Source organism: Trichomycterus rosablanca, chromosome 14, assembly GCF_030014385.1.
Source record: "Trichomycterus rosablanca isolate fTriRos1 chromosome 14, fTriRos1.hap1, whole genome shotgun sequence".
Taxonomy (NCBI): domain Eukaryota; kingdom Metazoa; phylum Chordata; class Actinopteri; order Siluriformes; family Trichomycteridae; genus Trichomycterus; species Trichomycterus rosablanca.
The window spans coordinates 28922708-28939280 of NC_086001.1; the positions used below are offsets into that span (position 1 = coordinate 28922708).

General features: G+C 41.6%; 1 long non-coding RNA gene and 1 pseudogene across 1 annotated transcript; both read left to right on the forward strand.

The window, feature by feature from the left end:
• LOC134326772 (zinc finger protein 850-like) overlaps positions 1 to 16573 on the forward strand; it is a 244743-nt pseudogene that overhangs the window by 154313 nt on the left and 73857 nt on the right.
• Positions 15373 to 16550, forward strand: LOC134326849 (uncharacterized). Its single transcript, XR_010014610.1, has 3 exons — positions 15373 to 15425; positions 16085 to 16135; positions 16469 to 16550. It is a non-coding gene; the product is annotated as an uncharacterized LOC134326849 (long non-coding RNA).

Below are 16573 nucleotides of genomic sequence, written 5' to 3' on the forward strand. Positions count from 1 at the left end.
TTCCCCCAGGTCTGGTGAGAGAGCCAGTTCAGGAAAAGGATCCCCCTCGTCTGGTTTCTCTGATCTTGGGGTACCCAGTGTAGTTTGTCCCAGAAGAAACTTAATAGGGCTGACTGTATTTTGGACAGAAGGGTAAAAGGAGGGTCAATGCATGTGACTTTGTGCCAGAGAGAGGCTGCTACCAGATTGTTTATAATAAGTGTGCGCCCTCTGTAAGACATTTTAGGTAGTAGCCACCTCCATTTATCTAAACGTCTTATTATTCTCTCTAAAACCCCTTCCAAGTTTTTTTAGACAGTTTGGCCGTCTCCCAAATAAACACCTAGGTATTTAAAACCATCTATTTTCTGATGGAGTCCTACTGGAAGCTTTAGAGTATTACTAGACCATTGTCCTACTAAAAGTGCCTCACTTTTATTTCAGTTTATTTTGGAAGCTGAGATTTTTCCATAATCCTTAGTGATGCTAAGTAGTTTGTCAATGTCTTTTTGTTTATTTATCATTACTATGATATCATCTGCGTAAGCTGACAGGCAGAAAATGTTTTGGCAGTCTGGAATCAAAATACCTTCAAGTTCGGTTCTTATTTTGTTTAAAAGTGGTTCTATTGTCAGGGCATAGAGCATTCCTGACAGAGCACACCCCTGCCTCACTCCCCTACACACTTTAAAAGGAGTGCATAGGTCACCATTAAACTTTAGCATACTCTCAATATCACAGTATAAAACTCTGACTTTGTCAATAAAAGCAGTGTTAAAACCAAAAGCTTCTAAGGTTTTCCATAAATAACCATGCTCGACTCTGTCAAAAGCTTTCTCTTGGTCTAATGATATAAAACCAGTATCCAACCCAAAAAGTTTAGAGACCTTCAACATGTCTCTTACTAGAGAGATGTTGTCAAATATAGACCTCCCAGGTACACAATATGTCTGGTCAGGATGTATTACCTCCTCCAGAACGTTACCCAGTCTGTTTGCCAGCGTTTTTGAGAGTAGTTTGTAATCACTGCACAGTAGAGATACAGGCCTCCAGTTTTTTTATATTAGAAAGGTCACCTTTTTTGGGCAGCAGTGTGAGGACCGCTCTCCTGCAGCTCCGTGGTAAAATTCCCTGTGACAGACTGGTGTTGAGGACCTCCAGCAGGTCTCCTGCTATGGTGGTCCAGAAAGTTTTGTAGAATTCCACTGGTATTCCATCGATTCCTGGGGCTCTTTCGCTTTCCATGCTCTGCAGGGCTTCCTGCAGCTCGTCCAGCATCAGAGCCTCACCAAGTGCTGTATTCGATTCTCCGGAGACCTTAGGTAGACCTTCTAAGAAAAACTGTTCAGTTACCTGATCTCCACTTTCTAGTTCACTAGTGAACAATTGCTCATAGAAACTCACTGCTCTTTTACGTATGTCGGCTGGCTCAGTTAAATCTTCTCCATTTTCAGACTTTAAGCTATGAATGAGGCGTCTTTGACCATTTTTCTTTTCTAGGCTGAAGAAGAACTTGGACGGGGAGTCCATCTGATCTATGTTCTGGAAACGTGATCTTATCAAAGATCCCTGTACTTTGAGGCCTAAGAGGTCTTAAAGTTTAGTTTTTTTCTCTGCCAAGGTCTGGATATGGTTCTGTTTATTACTTGTTTTTGTTAAAAACTGTAGTCTTGTAATTTCTATTTCTAGCTCTCTCATGGATTGTGTGAGTTCCTGTGTGACATTGGCGGTATATTGTTGACATAATTGTCTAATTTGAATTTTTCCATAATCCCACCATTGTTGTATGGAATTAAAACAGTTATTTTGCTCTCTGAAAATGTTCCAAAAGAAGATAAAGGAATCCGTGAAAGAAAGATCATTTAATAGAGATGTGTTAAAATGCCAATAGGTGCTTTTCAGTTTAGGGGAGTTCAGAAACATTGTACATGAAACCAAACTGTGATCTGAGAGGCCTACAGGGTTGATGCTACAGTTTTTAACAACATTTAAATGATGTTTAAAAGTATAAAACCTGTCTAGCCTTGCCAGTGATAAAAGATTGTTGTATGCATGAGTCCATGTATACTGTTTCTGAGAACCATGAAAGGATCTCCAGATATCACTAAGATCATGTTTTTCAATAATCTGTGTGAGACGCTTACGTGAAGCCATGTGAGGTTCTATGTGATTCCTGTCCATGTTCTCTATGGTACAGTTAAAAACACCACCTAGAAGTAAAATCTTCTCACTGCTGCATGTCTCTAAAACGGCACATAGCTTGTCTACAAAAGTCATTCTCTCTAAAGGTAAAACCAGGGCATATATACAGATAAAAACACATGTGTGGTTTTCAAAAACAGCTTTAACTTTCAATAACCTGCCTTCTATGATCTCCTCTACGTCATGGGAGACTGGTGTTAGGTGTTTTGAGAATAAAATAGCGACACCTCTACTATTAGAGGTGCCGTGGCTTAGAACGCAGGTGCCAGGCCATTCTTGCATCCATTTGACAGTGTTACTTGTGTCACTATGTGTTTCTTGTATAAAAAAAGACATCAATGTGTTTTATTTTTGCTATTTCAAACAGCCCTGCTCTTTTTTCGTTATCTCTTGCTCCGTTTATGTTTAGAGAAGCTATATGCATTTTCTGCATGGTAAGAGAGAAGAAAGCAGACAAACAGTATTTATGTAGCAGTAAGCTTAGAAAAAGGGTGAAAGAACTAAGGCATTTTACTAACATCATTATTTATTATGGAATTGAGCTTTGTCACAATTTTTCTTAGTCTATGGGTCTCTCTATGATCAAAGCACCCTTCACTCATTAGATGTTTAATGTTTTCTAACAGTCTTTTTGAATCGGGGAAGTAGTTTTCTATTTTTACCAGTCGCATATTTTTTGTTGTTTTGAGGAAGAGCTTTATTTCCTCTTGGTTGTACTTTTTTGTGATCCAGCCGACCTCAGTAGAGCTCAATTGACTGGAGTCAGAGAGACCTGTCTCACTTTCGGTTTCTGATTCATGTTGACCGAGGTTAATGTCAGTTTTTTTGCCTGTTTTATAGTTGTGTTGTCTTCTTTTAGGTGTTGGATTAGGTGTTGGATTAGTGTTTGTTTCTGTAGTGGCGTTAGTATTAGCTTCTGTATTCTCAGTCTGTACCGGGGGAGAGGAGGAGGTGGTGGAGGGGGGGAGATGGGCAAGCTGCTGCTCACACCGGGTGTGTGTGTGTGTGTGTGTGCTGCTCTGAGTCACCACTATTCCTCACGCTACACTCACCACTTTCACTATTCTCACTGTTTGAAGCCTTGTCACTGTTTACATGATTTCTGTTTGTTTCGTTTTCCCTATGTTCGTTGTCTTTACTTTCACTTTTATCGTTATTTTGCTCGTTTTGCGCTCTTTTCCCTTTCGTGCACGCGTGCACTAAATGATCTTTCTGACCACAGTTTAAGCATCGCATGCTATCGGTTGGCACATAGATTGTGTAACTGAAACCATCTATTTTAAAAGTTAGAATTCGCTCTAGTTCGGTCTTGTTGTTATTCAAAATCATATAGGTGAATCTCCTAAAAGACACTACGTGCTTCAGCAAGTCAGATTTGCTACCGATACTAATCTTTTTAATCGGAGACATGAGTCTACTGAAGCGAGATAGTTCTCTGTGCAACATTTTGTCTTTAATAAATGGGGGAACATTGGAAAGAATGACTTTCCTGGATGGAGTTGAGAGAGGGAGCACATTCGTAAATGAACCCCCAATCATCACTCCCTCTTCAACTAGGTGTCTAGCCATTTCAACAGTGCTTACAAATAAAACTACAGCACTATTCATCCTGGATGCCGCCAGCACATTCTCAAGTTTAACTGATTTTCCTACAGCCAGTATACAATCCTCCACACTAGTGCTGGTGGCCACCTTAACACCGTGGTCCCGCGTTAGTGTGTCTAGCACGCCACCACCGCGGGTCGTCATGCTCTCCAGCCCCACGCTTGTGCAGACGCCCGAAAAAACACACACGCACCAAGGTGTGGTGTGTTAAAATATGCAACTGATGTTTTAAATTGCTTTTGTTATATAGTATACAATGTTTAAATTATATAGAGTAATGACAAACGAGAGAGAAGCACTCAATCGCACATTCGCACTCACGTTCACCACGCTCCGCCCACTCGCTCCCAGCATGCACTCCGAGAGAGAGAGAGAGAGAGATCACCTGGTCAGGGTCACGGTGGGCCCTTCTTTAATTGGTAACACTGAATGTAATTCAGAAATACACGCTGGACAGAGTGCTGATTTATTGGAGGAAATCATTTATCATTTAGTTTGGTTTTAAATAAAACACATACACATATTATTGTCATGCCTTATCCTGCAATTGTTTTCAATGCTTTTTAATTCAGATCAATATTTTTTTCTTAGTAGAGATGATACACTTCTGGAAAACTGGACATTTCAAGAAGAATAAGCTAAATTCTGGACTTTTATATACTTTTGAAAGTAGATTAGCCTAATAAATTACATCTTTTTTGTTAAGTTATACATATTAATTTTACAGTAAAAGTCTAATATAGCCACATTTAATAGTTATTGGTTTATAGTAGACATACATAAAATTGACTTTATACACAAAATATTAAAAACAAAATGATGAAAAAGACAGATTACTGCAATAATAATTATTAAAGAGTTGTAGCAATCAGCTATTATGAAAATGAACATCTATGCATCTTCATATATTCAGTGAGTTTATTTATTTTTTATTGAATGTAATAAGATTTTAAGGCTTGTTGATCCTGGTCATCCATGTTATACACTTCTCATACAGCTGTGTGGATCAGCAAGGGCGGTACCTCAGTGGAGTTTATCTAACCAGTCATACACAGATATCCAAAATGCATCGTTCTGGTAACAAAAGAGAGAGTTATGCTGAAGCAGATGATTTGATGTGCACCTTTTCAGTAGATCACAATTCACTAATGATCACACAGAAGTCACTTGATTTTAATACTTTTTTTTAATGAGATCCAAAAAGCTAATGGTAAGTGAAGCTTTTTAAAAGTTTAGGGGTTTTGTGTTTTGCTTTACTGCATGGTGCATCATTATACTGTTATACATTATTTTATTCTATTTTGTATTAGATGAGATGGTTTCTCTCTGTATTTTTAAATGACAGCTAACAATAGTGATCCGACTCTTACGTATTTTGTATAACATATAAAATGTTGATTTCATCAAAAAGAATCGACTCCTTCAGCTTCCAACTGCTCATTGCTGAGTACTATCAACTTAGTGAATCGACTCTTTCGAGTCTATTCCTGTCGTTCGACTTCATGTCACATGTGTCTCTGGTCAAGGTAGCTACTTGGACTGTGCTAAGGTATTTCAGTGGACATTGTCTAATGTTAAGCTTGTCATGCAACCAGATGCAAAGGAGCCTCCCATATTTAGGTGGTTCAGATAAGTTTACAGTACAAGAATGGGAAAATGTAATGACCTTATATTTAAGGAAAAGGGCTGTTCCAAGTCATGAGCAATCACAAGAAATTCTGGATAGGTTAATGGGCAAAGCAGGGGATGTAGTCAAGATAAAGCTGCGTAATAACACATCAGGTGACCATACTAATAACCCAAATGTAATTTTTGATATTCTGAAACAACATTTTGGCGAACTCACGTATTCGAGCATGTCTTTAGCCGATTTTTATAATACATTGCCACTGCTAGGTGAGGATGCCATGGAATACTGAATAAGGCTCAACAAGACCATGGATGCTGAAAGTGAATGTCTGAAAAGGCAAGGCCGCTGCATTGGTGACCCAAGCCACGAGGTCAGTATGATGTTTATCAAACACTGTCCAGAAGAGTCTCTTGCAGGTGTCTTTAAGTTCAAGTCTGCAGATAAATGGTCAGCCTGTGAAATCCAAGAGAGACTTGATGACCACATGCAGGAAAAGAAAACTCGAGCAGCAGTCAGACCTCAAAGACCAAGCACAGTCGAGCGTAAGATCCATACTCAATGCCCTGTTGATGATGTGCATGCTTTAAACACATCCAAGCCAACTCCATTGACTCCAGCCCATGGCAGTACAGAAAATGACTGCATGAAAAGCTTAGTTTCTTTGTTAGATCGACTAGTCACACAGCAGACACAAGGATTAGCAGACCCAAATACCAGAGCAGCAGTTCCTCAGTCTTTCCGGAGGATGTGCAGGGTCTGTGGGACTGGTGAGCATTCTACAATGTTTCATTGCAGACAGGAGGGCCGATGTCTGAAATGCTTGGCTCCTGGTTACTGGAAGAGGGATTGTCCCGAACAGACTAACCAGCAATGCTCTCAGCCTCACAACAGTAATGCCAGTCAGAACCAGCAGTTAAACTAGATCACTCACACCTGGAGAGGGGTGGTGTGAGTGCTAGGAATGAAGCCCTCATTGAAGACGGTGATTTGGCACATTTGTATAAAGAGAGTTGTGCCAGTGTCCCCAAGGGGTCTATAGTAATTGTCCAAGCAACACAAAGGGTGCAAGCTTTCAGTGAGTTGTTCTATACTCCAGTTCTAGTTAATCACCAAGTACAGCTTAAAGGGATGCTAGATTCCGGTTCAATGGCATGTACAATCAGTGACCGTGCAGAGGAGAAACCTTGTGCTGCTGGTGTTTTACCTGAGAAGCAATATTCAAAAGAAAACATTGTTTTAGTTAGTTGTGGTGGTCTGCAAACACAGCCAGATGGCTTTTATGACTTGGAGATCAAACTTCATGATATATGTTGCGTCGTACCATCGTTAATTGTGCCTGGTCAACATGACGACATGATTCTGGGTTCGAACATCATTAAACATCTAATTCATGACCTGAAGACCGACAGTGAATACTGGAACATAGCATCTAGGCATGAACATCAGTCCAGCCCCGGCTTTGAGCAGTTCTTGTTTACAGGTGTTGAGCATTGGAGAGGGAGCAGTATTCCTGAAAGTGGGCACTGTCAAGCTAACTCAAGCAGTCACACTTCTTCCCAAGCATGAACACTTAGTCTGGGTCAAACTACCAGCCAATGTACCCTTATCACCAGGGAGCACCGTTGTTGTAGAGCCAACGGATTCCAAAGTCAAACCGTGAGGTGTTCTCATTGGTCGACTTGTCACACCCTTGTGGGGAGATAGGTGGGTGCCCATGACAATTGTAAATCCATCCGACAAAGCAATCACACTGAAAAGAAACAGCAAGTTAGCTGATGTTTCACCTTGTTTGGCAGCTAGATGTGTTCCAGGGCTTACGCCTCATTTCAGAAAAACAGCAACCTGACAATTCTGCGGGTGGTTGGGACTTGGAGACATTAATATTGATTCATGCCCAGTAAGCCATGCCTGTAAATCTAAACTGATTCAACTGTTGATTGAATATCAAGATATTTTCTCCAAACACTTACTGGATTGTGGTGAGGCTAAGGGCCACACACACCGCATCCGTCTCACTGATGAACGCCCTTTTCGTTGACCATAACGGAGAGTGCCTCCAGCCTATTATCAAAGATTGAGGCAAGCTCGTACTGACATGGAGGAAAGAGGAATTATCAGGAAATCTTCAAGCGAGTATGCGTCGCCACTGGTGATGGTGTGTAAGAAGGATGGTGGGTTATGTATTTGCACAGACTTCAGATGGCTGAATGCCAGAACGCTAAAAGACGCACATCCTTTGCCGCATCAGTCTGACTGTCTGGCCGCCTTGGGTGGAAGCTTGCTGTTCAGTACGATGGACCTCACATCAGGGTTTTACAATATTCCAATGCACGAAGGTGACAAACAATACACCGCTTTCACAACTCCTCTTGGATTGTACGAGTATAGCTCCAGTGATAGCTCAGTGGTTAAGGTACTGGACTAGTAAACAGAAGGTTGCCGGTTCAAGACCCGCCACCACCAAGTTGCCACTGTTGGGTCCCTGAGCAAGGCCCTTAACCCTCAATTGCTCATTGTGTTCCGCTCACTGTGTAAGTCGCTTTGGATAAAAGCGTCTGCTAAATGCTGAAAATTTAAATGTATAATCGTATGCCACAAGGACTCTGTAATAGTCCGGCGTCTTTCATGAGGATGATGCTTGGGATATTTGGTGATATGAATTTCACAAAACTCTTGTGTTATCTTGACGATCTTCTTGTCTTTCTTGTCATCTGAGAGCGAAGCTCTATCCCGACTCGGTGTTGCAGAGGCTGCGAGAGAACGGCTTAAAGTTGGCCCCTAAAAAATGCCATCTGCTACAAAGGCAAGTCAGGTTCCTCGGCCATGTCATTGGTGGTGGTGTGTCCGTTGACCCTGCCAAGGTAAAGGTCATTACAACCATGAAAGTGCAGGACCTTATGGAGGATGATGGAGCTACACCCTCTGTTAAAAGGATCAAATCATTTCTTGGCATGGTGTTTTATTACCAGCATTTTATACCCAACTGTTCCTCTATCGCAAAACTCTTGCAATAGAGAAGAGGGAAAGTGGCTAAAGACAGGAATCTCAGGGCATGTACAGAAAATTTACCCCCTACAGATTGGATAGACAAATGTCAGCTTGCTTTTAACCAGTTGAAGACTGTGCTGCTGGAAAGTGTTGTGCTTGCACATCCCGATTTTGATGAGCCCTTAATCTTGTCGGCTGATGCATCCTTGGATGGTTTGGGGCTGTGCTTTCTCAAGTGCCCAGGGGAGAATCCAAAGCAAGACCTGTAGCTTTTGCAAGCAAGACTCTCAGTGCATTACAGCGGATGTACCCAGCTCACAGACTTGAGTTTATGGCCTTGAAATGGAGTGTCTGTGAGAAATTCAGCCACTGGTTGAAGGGCCATAGTTTTACAGTCTGGACAGATAATAATCCACTTACTTACCTCATGACGAAGCCAAAGCTCGATGCATGTGAGTTGTGCTGGGTTTCGAAGCTTGCATCTTTCTCTTTTGATCTTAAACATCTACCTGGGAAAGTGAATGTGGTGGCTGATGCTTTGAGTCGCGATCCCTTTGCTAAAACCATTGGGCAGAGGTTACTTCAAGAACCATACCCTACACTCATTCAGCAGTCCAATGGGGTAGAGGAGGATTCTGTGCAGGATGTTTTTAGAGCCAGTTGTCAGTCTCAAATGTTTAGATCAGCAAATCATACACCACCCAGGACTCAGTATAATGCAGCTGAGATCAGAGCTCTCTGCCAGACTCATTGTGATTGGACTGATGCAGTGGAAGTCAGAGCAGTTAACTTAGCCCAGCATGTTCAACAACTGTCAAGCAGCCAAGAAACAGTACCCATAATCTCTATGGAAGAGCTTAAACTAAGTCAAGAGCAGGATCCAGTCATCTCCAAAGTATTGCCATTTGTCATTGCTAAGAGGCGACAATCTAGGCGAGACAGACAAGGTGCTGATTCTAAGGTCCTCAGGCTGTTCAAGCAATGGGACAAGCTGCATGTTAGTGATGGTGTTTTGTATAGAGTGACAAAAGATATTTCAACCAAGCAGAAACAATTCCAGTGTGTGCTACCTAAAAGCCTTAAGGACAGAGCGTTGTCCAGCATCCATGATCTGGCAGGCCATCGGGGTCAAGACCGTACATTATCACGTGCAAGACAGCGCTTTTATTGGCCTGATATGGAGAAGGATATCAGAGAACATGTCAAGTGTTGGCAAGTCACCTGAACCAGCTGCATGTGCGCCCTTGGAAAGTATCAGTATTCTGCCCCAATGGAGTTAGTATGTATAGACTTAGTATGTATAGGTCAGCAGAAGATAGCAAACAGCGACCAGTGGATGTTCTAGTGGTTACTGACCACTTTACAAAATTGGCTCATGCATTCCCTTGTGCCAACCAGACATCAAAGCAGGTCGCCAAGAAACTTTGGGATAATATATTCTGCATATATGGGTTTCCAGAGCGGATACATTCCGACCAAGGTGCAAATTCCGAGAGCAAATTGATAGCAGAGCTTCTACATTTAGCTGGCGTTGAAAAATCCCACACAACAGCTTACCGCCCTATAGGCAACGGGTGCACAGAGCAATTCAATCGCACATTAGGTAACATGCTCCGTACTCTGCCCCTTAAGGCAAAAGACAAATGGCGACAACAAATCCAGACCCTCACCTTTGCCTATAACGCTACAATTCATGAGACCATGGGATACGCACCCTTCTTTCTTATGTTTGGGCGTGTACCTAGGCTGCTAGTGGACCTCATGTTCAAGCAAGTTTTGAATAGTCCTGAAGTTGCTGATTACAATTTGTATGCAAAGTCACTGATTTCTGGTCTTAAGAGTGCTATGGAGATTGCTCAGAAGCATTCTTCTGCTGAACAGCTACGTCAGGCCCAGCATTACAACAGGCGCATCAATGGCACCTATCTGTCTGTGGGGGATCGTGTGCTGGTAGCAAACAAGGGAGAACGAGGCAAGAGAAAGTTGGCTGACAAACGGGAGGATGGACTTCACACTGTTGTTAGTGCAGACCCTAAAATTCATGTCTACAAAATACAGGATGTAACAGGACGTACAAGAGTTGTTCACCGGAACCTGTTGATGGAGGTTAACTTCTTACCAGTTCCTGAGCTGTATGAGCATGAAGATGCTGATGAGTCTGACCAATCACTGCTTAGTACAGAATCTGGTCTAGAGGACTATGACAGTGAAGAAAAGACGGCTTCAGTTTCTGGAGTATTAGCTATTGTCAGAATCTAGTGATGGAGAGGAATCAGCACCTTGTTCACCTGAAAGTTCACTCAAGTCTGATATGACTGCTTCAGAAAAGCCTGACCCTTGCTCTGAAAACACTGAATCTAGCTTAGCTTTACCAGATTCAGACATGCCGCACACACTACAGGATACTTTGTCTTTCACTGGCTCGTGCACACCTGCTGAGGTTGATAGTCGTGTTAGAACACATGCAGGGAGATTAGTGAAAACAGTGAAATGGGGTTTCCCCATGTGCGTTTCTGTTAGTAGGGGGCGGATGTCCTGCATGTGTACATGGGAGAGTAGTGTTCATTCCTGAGCTACACATTTCTGCAAGGTCTCCAGAACCTTAATGCTAGATTTATTTCTTTATACAGCACCGGCCAAATAAAAGAGATCAACCAGCAGTGGTTGTGGTCGGAGTCCTTCCTTAAGCACCGCAGCACTCAACAAACACAACACAGAGTATACATATAGTAACGGATGTGCAAAGAACAGTGTTGAGAAAATTGAAGTTGAGCACACCCGTTACATATCTAATTCACAAAGAGGTAATATGTCTTTTTACCTATCTTTACCAGGGCTGCCAATAATTGTTAAAGGAGCTGTATGTAGCATATACAGTTGTGCGTATATATAACCCCAAATCAGAAAAAGTTAGGACAGTGTGAAAAGTGTTTTTATATGTTTACTTTGGCTTTGTTAATGTACAACCTCAAATCAGAAAAAGTTGGGACAGACAGGAAAATGCAAATAAAATAAAAACACAGTGTTTCTTACATTTACTTTGACTTTTATTTGATTGCAGACAGGATGAACCTGAGATATTTCATGTTTTATTTACTCATCTTAATTTAATTTATTAATAAACAACCATTCCTGTATTTCAGGCCTGCAACACATTCCAAAAGAAGTTGGGACGGTGGCTATTTAGGGCTAGTAATGATGTGAAAAAACTAAATAATTAGGTGATTTTAAACAGGTGATGTCAGCAGGTGATTGTAATGATGGTTTGGTACAAAAGCAGCATCCAGGAAAGGCTGAGTCTCTGATGAGCAAAGATGTGTGAGAAAATGATTAAAATGTTTAAAAACAATGAACCTCAAAGAAATATTGGAAGGGTTTTGCATAGTTCTCCATCTACAGTGCATAATATCATTAAACCATTCAAGGAATCAGCAAGCTTAAGAACGAGACAAAATAAAAGCTGAAACACTAAATCACTTGGTCTCCTCAGTGCTAAAACGTCTTTTAAGTGTGGTGAAACGGAATGGCGACATTACAAAGTGGTAAATGCTTTCCTGTCCCAACTTTTTTGGAATGTGTTGCAGGCAAGAAATGCAGGAATGGATGTTTATTAATAAATGAAATGAAGTTGAGCAGATAAAAGATGAAATATCTCAGGTTCATTCTGTCTGCAATTAAATAAAAGTCAAAGTAAATGTAAGAAACTCTGTGTTTTTTCATTATTATTATTTGCATTTTCCATGCTGTCCCAACTCTTTCTGATTTGAAGTTGTATTTACTTTGGTTTTGTTAGTGTACATAATGTGTCAGTTTGCAGGAAGAATGAGACTAAATAAAAGCTGAAACACTAAATCACTTGGTCTTCTCGGTGCTAAAACGTCTTTTAAGTGTGGTGAAAAGGAATGGCGACATTACAAAGTGGTAAATGCTTTACTGTCCCAACCTTTTTGGAATGAGGAAGGCCAGAAATGCAGGAATTGATATTTATTAACAAGTGAAATGAAGTTGACCCGACAAAACATGAAACATTATGGTTCATACAATCTGCAGTTATATAAAAGTCAAAGTAAATGTAAGAAACTCTGTGTTTTTTATTATTATTTGAATTTTCCATGCCGTCCCAACTCTTTCTGATTTGGGGTTGTTATTTAATGCAGGTACATGTGTCGAGTAGTTTCCATATATAGTAATGCTCAATTCAAGCCTACAGTGAAAGGCGCTCTGCAATGTTCCGGCATTGTGACATCACTCTGACATCACAGTGGAGGTGAGCTCCAGTGGAAGAGCATTCTGTATTTAGTGAAGCTTCACTGTCTCGACTCCTCACTCACGATGGCTTCTCCTGTGATGCAGAGGTTCTTGTGTTTTATATTTTGCGGTGCTCCTCCTCAAACTTTTTCTCAGGACGATTCGAACGATGAGGGGAGACAGGAGGACGACGTGGGCGTGGAGAACAGGATCCTCATGGAGGGATTTCTGTATAAGAAGAGCAGCAGTGTGTTTAAAACATGGAAGAGGTTTGTGGAGAGCTAAATCATGTGCTGGGCTGTAATATTTAGTATATACACCGACTAGGCATAACATTATCACCACTGAGAGGTGAAGTGAATAACACTAATTATCTCTTCATCACGGCACCTGTTAGTGGGGGGGATATATTAGGCAGCAAGTGAACATTTTATCCTCAACGTTGATGTTAGAAGCAGGAAAAATGGACATGCGTGAGGATTTGAGTGAGTTTGACAAGAGCCAAATTGTGATGGCTAGACGACTGGGTCATGTTATGCCTGATCGGTTTATAAAGACTGTTTAATTCCTCTTTAATCATTTTATACAGGCATAGATTAGAACTGATCACATTTAAAGCTTTAAACCAACTTCACTCAATAAAAACTATCACAAATGCACTTAAAACAATAAAATAATAATAAAAATGTTTCATTTCTGTGTTTTTCTCTGCAGGCGGATGTTTATTATCCAGAATAATCAGCTGTTGTATGAGAAAAGGTTTAAGGTTAGTCACATGGCAGTTCTACACTGAGATCAGCTCTCCTGGGGCTTTGTTTATTTATTTATTAGGATTTTAACGTCATGTTTTACACACTTTGGTTACATTAATGACAGGACAGGTAGTTACTGGTTACACAAGATTCATCAGTTCACAAGTTTGATATCAAACACAATCATGGACAATTTTGGATCTTCAGCTCACCTCACTACACGTCTTTGGACTGTGGGATGAAACCGGAGCTCCCGGAGGAAACCCACACAGACACGGAGAGAAAATACTCTACTCCAAAGGACCCGGACCGCCACACCTGGGGATCGAATGCTGTGAGGCGACAGTGCTACCCGCCGAGCCACCATGCTGCCTCTGAGGGGCTTTGTGAAATACCCATAATGCACTACAGTCATATGTCATTCATGACAGGGTGGAGGGTTAGGGTGGGGATTTGATTAGGAGAGAGCTTATTAAAATTGGGAGACGTTTTAAAGCACAAATCCTCATAATGAGTGAGTGTACATTACAACAGTAACTGAATTATGGGCTGTGTCCGAAACCACATGCTATAACCACATGTATTACTTTTGATCTGATTTGGGATGCAACCAGTCTGATCATGCCAGATGTGCAGAGAACATCTTTGCTGGCGGCGGCACGGTGGCTCAGTGGGTAGCACTGACGCCTCACAGCAAGAAGGTCCTGGGTTCGATCCCCAGATGAGGCGGTCTGGGTCCATTCTGTGTGGAGTTTGTATGTTCTCCCCATGTTTGTGTGGGTTTACTCTGGAAGCTCCGGTTTCCCCTGGAGTACGAAGACGTCAGGTGAATTGTAAACATGACGTTAAAATCCTAACAAACAAACATTTTTGCTGCTTGTTTCATCTGTACTTGATTTTACTGGCTTGACTTCCAACCTGATGTGTTTTTTCCCAGCGTAACCTGGCAGTGCTGATGGAAGATCTGCAGCTGTGTTCAGTGCAATGCTGTGAGGACGTCAGGCGCCACTTCTGTTTTCAGGTGGTTTCACCAACAAAGTAAGTCCAGTTTTAAAATAATCATAATTTTATTTTATCCTATTATTAATAAATAAGCTTTCCCTAGCTGTGGAAAATATGGTAAGTCTAAAAAGCCGGTTCTAGCTTGTCAGGATGGCAGTGAGAGCAGCTAAACCGACCCAGACCAAGTAAATCAAACAAAGCGATTTACATTATCGGCATTTATCCAAAGCGACTTACAGTACTGTGACAGTATACTGTCTAAGCAATTGTAGGTTAGAGGCCTTGCTCAAGGGACCAACAGTGGTAACCTGGCAGTGATGGGGCTTAAACCAGCTAACTTTTGATTACTAGTCCAGTACCTTAACTGACCTTTAGGCTGGCTCAAGCTGCTTATATAATCCACCAGCTTCATGGAGCTACCAGGGGCGGCACGGTGGATCGGTGGGTAGCACTGTCGCCTTACAGCAAGAAGGTACTGGGTTTGATCCCCAGGTGGGGCGGTCCGGGTCCTTTCTGTGTAGAGTTTGCATGTTCTCCCAGTGTCCTGTTTCCTCCGGGAGCTCTGCTTTCCTCCCACAGTCCAAAGATGTACAAGTGAGGTGAATTGGAGATACAAAATTGTCCACGACTGTGTTAACATGACGCAAAAATGCAAATAAATAAATAAATAACATGGTGCTGCCATATAGCACCACAATAGCAACACTGGGGCTCTTTTTAAACTGTCCTTTCCACCCACCCGTCTAGTCTGCTGCGTTTGTGTGTAATATGCAGACGCGTTTATGCAGCATTATGCAGCTATCCCACCTATCTAAATGACGTAACCGTTAGAGGTATATCAGGTACAGTATGTGTTATCTGTTAGTGTCAGTATGTAAGTTTGCATTCTAGATGATACGCTTATATCACTACGTGTGTCCAGGAGCCGTACGTTTCAGGCTGATTCAGAGGCGAGCAGACAGGCTTGGATCAAAGCCATTCGTAACGTGGCTCATAGTGAAAGAACAGAAGAGACTGTGGTAAATTTTTTTAATTCAACATACACACAACCTTTAGATTTACACAAATTTACACAAGTTTGCATGTTCTCCCTGTGTCGATGTGGGTTTCCTCTGGGAGCTCCGGTTTCCTCCCACAGTCCAAAACATGCAGTCAGGTTAATTGGAGACACTGAATTGTCCTATAGGTGAATGTGTGTGTGTGTGTGTGTGTGTGTGTGTGTGTGTGTGTGTGTGTGTGTGTGTGTGCCCTGCGATGGACTGGTGCCCCGACCAGGGTGTTACTGTGTGCCTTGCGCCCCCCGTGACCCTAATTGGATAAACGGTTAAGTGAGTGATAGATAGATAGATAGATAGATAGATAGATAGATAGATAGATAGATAGATAGATAGATAGATAGATAGATAGATAGATAGATAGATAGATAGATAGATAGATAGATAGATTCGTTTGGAGTCAAATTCCATTCAAATCGTATCGAATGGAGAAATTAAGTTGGAGGTCTTGGAAGACTCCCACCAACCACAAGCATCATCTAAACCTCCAGGTGCCTTCAAAACCACATTTGAGTCCAACAATCTGAGCAGACTATTAAGAACTAAGTTTCCTCCATCAGAAATCTAAGTTCTTGGCTTTTCTTTCTTTTACCCTGCATCCTTTCACTCTTTGACCTATGTAGCTATGGCCAGTCTTGGAGAAGTTATCTGTGATGCTGCTGTTGAGAACAATGGTAAGTACAGCAAGATCCATGCTACCAGCATCACCTATTATGCCGGTGTTTTTCACATACCCAGCTCTCTATGGGCTTGTGTTAAAGTTTTTCTCCTCTCTCACATTTTTAAATTATAATTCTACATTTACACAAATGTAGTCAATAAGCCAGGACGACTTTAGTGTCTTTAACTGGCATAATATATTTTTTAAGACCTACAAAGCGTAGGTGTGTATATGTTATATTAGCAGTGAAATACAGACTGCATGCTTAACCCTTAGACACTGACTTGTAATTGGTATTTATAATACATAATTGCTGATACTAATAGAAAAGGTGTGTGTGTTAAAGATGCTGAAGGAAAAATCGACAACGAAGGACGCCAAGAGGAAATGACCACCAGCACAAACCTAAACAACCTGAACCCCAAAGGTCAGCCACATCTCCACTAATCCC